The following is a 7119-nucleotide window of genomic DNA, read 5'->3' as shown; positions in this document are numbered from 1 at the left end:
GGCTGAAGGTAGGAAATTCAAGTCCACCGAGACGTGCCTCAGAAGAAAGAACTGGTGATCTACTTCCAAAAAATCAGCAAAAGAAAACCTTGTGGTACAGTTTACTCTGACACACAAGGGATCCCCAGGAGTTGAAGTTGACTTGATGGCAATTGGTTTGGTTTAAAAATGATAAAAAAACAAAAAACAAAAAACTCTGAAACTCTTGAATTTTAGTGGATTTTTTCCCCCAAATATCATTTACTCTCATATTTAACAGAGAAACTGAGGCACTGCAGTTAAGTAACTCCAGAGGTTACATAAGGTTGTTGCAAATAACTGGTCTGTCTGCTTCCACTCTACTTAAGGCCCCACGCCAGTGCCACACTACTTAAGGGAGAGGAATGGAGGAAGGCCCGCTTTGGTGCATCAAGCCCATCACTTAATGATCCTCAGGTCCGAGAAGGCTGAGTAGGTATAAGGCGAACAAGTAAGAAGTGCCAACACATAATGCTAAGTCTACAGGAGTACTGCCACTGGCTGAACAAAAGGTTTCCTAGGACATGAAGTCTACGTTGGATCTTCAGGAACAGACAGTACTTTCATGAGCAGAGCTGGGAAGAGAGACCAGGAGGAGGGCTTCCAATGCAGAGCACTTGGAAGAGCACATCCTTACTTGGGGCACCAGATTTTCTGGTTCCTACATGGAGTTCCACCTTACCACTAACGAGAAACTTTCAGGAAGCTGATGCTCTGGCTCTAGTTGACCGCAAACAAAACAATTATGTGTCACTTTTGTACACAAATTTTGTTCTAAAAGATGACAATATGTTTTCTTAATTTGCAAACACATTTGTATTATCTTCCTAAAATTCCAATGCAAAACTACAGCCAGGTTAAATGTAATAACCCATTGAGGGGAGATGGAGGTTTACCAGCCTAGCAGAGCAAGACAGACCATAAATGATAAAAAGAGTTTCCTCTCAACGAAAGTTAACTAACAGTTTTTGGACTGACAGAGAAAAGATGTAAAAAGAAGAAATAAAGTACTTAGAACTGAGAATTCATGTCATTTTATTTTAATTTATGTGGACTGGCTTTCCTGGGTCTGATTCAGGAAGAGATTTGAAATCAACAATCCTAGAAGACGTAGAAATCTAAATAAAATAAAATTAACTGTCGGAGGTACTGAAGGAAAACCACTTAGTGTATCCATTTGCTTCATGGTTTTATTTATCGTCTAAACTTCCTATCAAACAGACTGTTTCAACTTTCAGATTAATTTGCACTAGGCTCAGAAAATATTATCAAATACAGAGTATTCTAAAGAGATATTTTTCGAGCATGTCTCTTCTCTTACATTTATTCTTTTTTTAAAAATGAAAAAGGTTAATATTCAGACACCAACTTTCAGTTTGATGAAATCTAAATATAATACACAGATATTTCAAGGGTGAAATGCTGTGAGAAGCAATGTTAATCTATAATTTAAAAAAAATTTAGAAAGCTAAAAGTAGAGACAAATTAAGTTTGTAAAAAAAACACTTAACAGATTAATGTATTCAAACGCCTTGCACATTACAATTATATATATATATATAATTTAAAGAAAGCGTACATAGTTTCTAATAGGATATTTCTAAACTTTTAACAACCAGTTTCCTTTTTAAATCTGGCTGAGCATACAGTAACATTTTACTAAGTGAATTAGTTATGAAACATTGACTCTCATTTGTCAGATGTGAATAAGTGTTACATGTAGTGATATTTTAAATTAATGATCTGTACCATTACTAAAGTTTAATGTATTTCAATCAAAAGAAATAAATTTTTTTTTACTGCAATGGTAATGCTAAACACACATGCTTTTGTTCATATATTATTCACAGATTGTATTAGAATTCACAGAATCATATTTAAAGTTTCATTAGGGAAAACCCCACATATTTTACTCAGGCAACTGTTGAAAGACATTCTGCTCTTTATACAAAGCTTCCACAGATTACATAAGCAACTTTGTTTACAGAATGTTTTAAAAGTTACACGTAAATGTGGCTAAAATCTTAAAAATCTCCTTCAAAGCAAGGTATGTTTTTGAAGGGCAAGAAACCAACATATTTAACTGCTGAACAAAAAAATATTACTGAAATAGAAGGTACAGTCCTCTTTTTCAAAATATACTCCTGGAAGCTGTTCTCCAAATGCCCGTGACAATGCCCAAAGATCTCTCCTTTTATTTGTTTTCCAGTAATTTTAGTAGTTTGTAATGCCACCAATGGCTTTTATAATTTCCAGTAGGTAACAAAAAACTTCAAAATCCCTTTTACAAATACAGACAATATAAACTTTCTAAGGACAACCTCTCCAGCTTACTTCCATTTTAAGGAGACTTGTAAATGGGTTGATCCCAATACTTAAGAACCTTTAGTTATAAACGCAGTACCATCACTTCTAACCAGTTAAAGAGACAGGGCTGGACTGTTTTCCAAACTACAAGACTCTCAATCACTAAGCACAATCGAGAAATGTCATTAAACTTTAAAGAAGAACAAATAGTTTTGTTTAGAAAGAGCTAACATTGTACTATTAATTAAGCAAATATCCTAGCATTACAAAAAGAGGGAAAACACTGAAAGAAATCTTTTTTTTTTTTAAATCATTATCCTGGCCTAGTCTTCCATGCTTTCCAAGATGTGTGAAGCAGCTCAAGAAAATTTCTATAACTAGGGGAAGTTACTTAGTACAAAATTAATAATAATGTTATTAAAAAAAATTTTGGCAGAAGTCACATGATCCATCTCAGTGCCTTACATTTATCTATGAGGCATTTTTGTGAACACTGACTACCACCTTGTTTCTACTTTTTACCCCACCCCTTATAGTAGGTGCTCAATACACATTTGTCATTTAAATAAGATTGCCCATATCAAGAAGACTTTTGCTACTCAGAACTCTGCTGCAGCCTGTTAAGTTTGTAGTCCTGGGCAGGTATGTGAAGGAATCATACACTCATAAAAGAAGCAGAGAAATAAGCAGTAGCTTTTGCAAGGCCACTATTTGTTTTCTTATTTACTAAGTGTGGCAAACCAAAATCATGGTGACCTGACTCTAATTCAGGTGACAGTCTATTTGGCAGAAACAAGTTAATCTGTGTCATTAACAAGATTCTAGTCCCCCCTCTACCGTAAGATGATAATGTCAGCCCTATCTACCCTTCAGAGATGTTATCATGATAAAATGAAAAGCACTTAAATGGTTACGGACTCCCAAGAAGATATAGACCTTTCACTTTGTAAAAAATATTCTCTCTTGGCATTTACTTTTTAAAAACTTTTATTTAAAATAGCCATAAAGATCTACTGAAGGATGATAGTTTATTTCAGCACAGAGGCTGCAGTTTGTTCAAAACCAAAAACACTGCAGAAGATGGCATACATTAAAATGCAGTTCACACCACAAGGTTTTGTGGTGAGAGGGGCTGAATGCTGCAGAAAACATGCTAACTTTCTGCCTCTGTCCAATACTTAGGATGTGGCACATCTTTAGTATACCACATAGGAAATTTAAAAGATACAATACCGTAAGAGTTAAGAACTAGTCCTATTATGGCAACCTGCTTCATAATTTGTCTTCATATTGTATATTTAATTTCAAAATGATCAGTCATTAATTAATTTTAAGCACAATCGGTGATTGTCACATTCATCTGACAATTATTCTAAAGAGAATCTGATCTTTCAGGGTGCTAGAAGTTTGGAAATACTCATTCAGATTAAGTTTTGTGCATTTTAGATGTTAAAAAATTATATTTAGATGAAGAGCTGCTTAAGCATACTCTTGTAAGTCTTAGGATATGAGAAAAATAGAACTGTGTGATCTGGTCAGGACTATGTTGTATTTTAAGGATCCTACTCTTTTTTTTTAGTTTTACTCTATTGTGCTGATTTCTAAAATCAGTGAATATTTGTAAGTAGAATTTCCTACCATGTTCTCTGATCAGAAAGAAATTGTGACAAATCAAGTTTAAAGAAAGAGGTACTGGAGAGAGGAGAGGAAGACTTTTAAATCCAGAGGGGGAAATGGTGCCATTACAAGACACTGGAATAAATATGTTTCCCTGTGTTTACAAACATATTTTTAATTTTAGGACTTATAAACTAAACAGAAGGATCCCTGGTGGTGCAGTGGTTAAAGCGCTGGGCTGCTAACCTAAAGGTCAGGGGTTTGAACCCACAGCTGCTCAGTCTGCTTCCCTAAAGATTTACAGCCTTGGAAACCCTATGGGGCCGTTCTACTCTGTCTTAAAGGTCGCTATAAGTTCGAATGGATTCGACTGGCAGTGAGTTTGGTTTTGGTTTTGAAACTAAAGATAACCACTAAAATTATTATATTATTTTGGATCAGAGCTTGTAATATGTGGGCGACTACATCTGTTCGAATGTGCTTTTAACTTCCTAATTAGAACGAAGTCTGTTTGACTGATGGGGAGGGCGGTAATTCAAAGGAAGATGTAATACTGTGTAAATAACCAAATAATTTTTCTCTACAAATTTCTGCCTTGGAGAAGGAGGCTTTCAATGGGAGCAGAGTTTCTCAAACCGTCTGTATCATGTACTCTGCATTTTCTTGTCTTCCCACTTATTTTGTCTCTCCCACTACATTAAAGTAAAATAAAAATTGTTTTACTCAAATCAATTCTAAACCTCTTTCTTTGTCCTGCTGAGTGGTCTCAGCAATGACTGCTAAGTAAAAAAAACAAAACAAAAAAACCTCCAAGTCAGATCTTTTCCTTTTGTTCCCCTCTTCCGTTTTGAAATTTTGTTATCCGTTTCCATATATGTCAAAATATTTAAAACTGTAAAAAATAGTTCCCTTGAAGGCTCCGTTAGGAGAAGTAAAGAAAACCCTACGGGAATGTCCCCCGGCCGAGAGTGACGTGCTGAGACGGGTAAGTTAAAATGCCAGCCCCGTTATCAAGGGGAGAGGCACTGGGAGGTTCAGTGACCCCAAATGGAAAGTGACAACGCCGGGGTAGGTGCCTAAGCTGGCACCTGTCCAGACCCTCTTCCGTCCAAGTCTAATCCATACACTAGCCTCGAAATGAGGGCCTAAAAGGGGGCGGGGTGTGGTGGGGGAGAAAGATGAGGCTGGGCGAGGCGCTCAGATTCTCTTTCCAAAGGATCTGAGGGTGACTCATTTCTTTCAAAACAATGAAAAGAGAAGTGCGCGGCTGCTGTGGAGTTATGCGGTGTGCGTGCATGGCGGGAGAAAATGCGCGCTCTACTCCTCTCAGCAAGGGGCTCTCCTCTCTCCTGGCCCAAAAATCAAGCCATCAGCAAGTCGGAATGCTGCGAAGTCCTGTGACTTGCCACTTGCCATCCGGCCGGGGTGGACGGCGCGACCCCAGAGTCTCTGGGATGCGCCCCCAGCCGGTCCTGCCCCACGCGGGGGTCGGCGGCGGGGAGCGCTTCCCTAACGCAGCTGCAGCCTGGCGCGCTGACAAGTTATCTTACAGTTTATAAACCCAGCCACCCGTGCCGTGAAATGTGTTCCAAGACCACTACCCTTAGGAAGCGATGGGCAGGATTGATGGTTGGGACGGTAAAGGGATTCAGGCAAGGATTTCTCTTTAAAGTTTTGCCTCACAACTCGCTTCTTCCGGAGCCCTGCGCAAGTTGCTACAAAACGACTTACTCTAAACCTATTTTGAGAGTCCTTCGGACCTGATATCAGGACGCTTATCCTTTTCTTTTCATCTCGTCCAAATGAACACAACATTTTGGCAATTCTCACCCCCCTCCCCCATTTTTGGGAGAGACTTTAAAGAAAAGGGCTTGAGCTCACAGAAAAAGATGCGTAATAGAGAAGCTATATCCGCATTTACGCTGGGTCACATATCCCGGCTCCTCTCGGAACGGAAACGTCGCCTGCAATTTTTTTTTTTTTTAATTACGCAACTCAGTCTAATGTAGTCCAATCGAGAGCCGCTAGTTTAATCCACACTGAGCTCAGTAGAATTCATTGTGGAATTTGCTTTTTCAACAATCACTCTGGGCGGAGAGATGGTCCAGAGCCCGACCTCCTTAGCGGCGTCCCCCTTAGCGGCGTCTTACCTCGAGCCCTCGCCTCTCATGGCGTCTTCAGTGGGTGATCGACTTCTAAGGGCGCCCAGAACAAGACCCTGAGAACCCCATCTTCAGAGCTGCTCCCCGCTCATCGCCTCCCCCTCGCCGCTGTCCCAGCACTTAAAACTTTGAGCGCAGCTTTTACGTGACCGATGAGTAGTAAATGCCCCTGCCCTTGTTCAACTAACAGACATCCTTGCTCGCCTTCACGTTTTATATATACGGAAGAAACATAAAGGTTAAAAACATTAGAAAAATATGGTTTCTGATTCTGCATTTCATTTACCGTTACAAGTCGGTGACACGGGATTCCATTCTTCAAACACACCGCATTGATCAACCCTAACTTCCCCGTTTACTCCGTTTTAAAATACTGAATAATTATACTCTTTCACCAGAGGGGAGATAATCTATCAATACTGTCAGTGTTTACAGACTTGAGAAGAACAGATTTCCACATCACCACTCTTCTACTACCCCTAATACTGGATGGGATTCATATCACTGAACTTCTAGCCTATATGTGTGTGTGTGTACATATATATATAAATCAACTGTAGTCATCTATTTGAAAATCTATTTCCTAAAACAGCAAACCTCCCGCACCGCAGTTATAACCCGCACACCTGCGCAGCTCAGCCCGCTCCAGAAGACGTCGAGCAGGAAACACAGCTATCTTCCAAGTGGCATCTTCCCTGCTGTCCCAGATAATTTTAGAAAACTAGCAACTTAAGTGTATGTAAACTAAGCTATCCCAGGGAGCAACTGCAATGCGGTTACAATCTGTCTCTGATTACACAGACATACCTAGGGGCAGGTTGGAGTGTGAAGGAGGGCTTTGGGGGAGGGGGTTGCCCTCAGAGAGGTGGCTTAAACCAGTTCTCCTATTGTTACTGAGTTTGGGAAAGTTAGCTTTTGTTTTGTAGTGGTTACTGGGGTGAAGACCGAGGTGCCACAGTTAAGGCTCCCTGAAGCCTTTGAAAGAGAAAAACCTTACCTAAGTTATGATTTCACT

This window comes from Loxodonta africana, chromosome 1, assembly GCF_030014295.1.
Source record: "Loxodonta africana isolate mLoxAfr1 chromosome 1, mLoxAfr1.hap2, whole genome shotgun sequence".
In the NCBI taxonomy this organism is placed as follows: domain Eukaryota; kingdom Metazoa; phylum Chordata; class Mammalia; order Proboscidea; family Elephantidae; genus Loxodonta; species Loxodonta africana.
Note: the sequence above shows the minus strand (reverse complement) of the source record.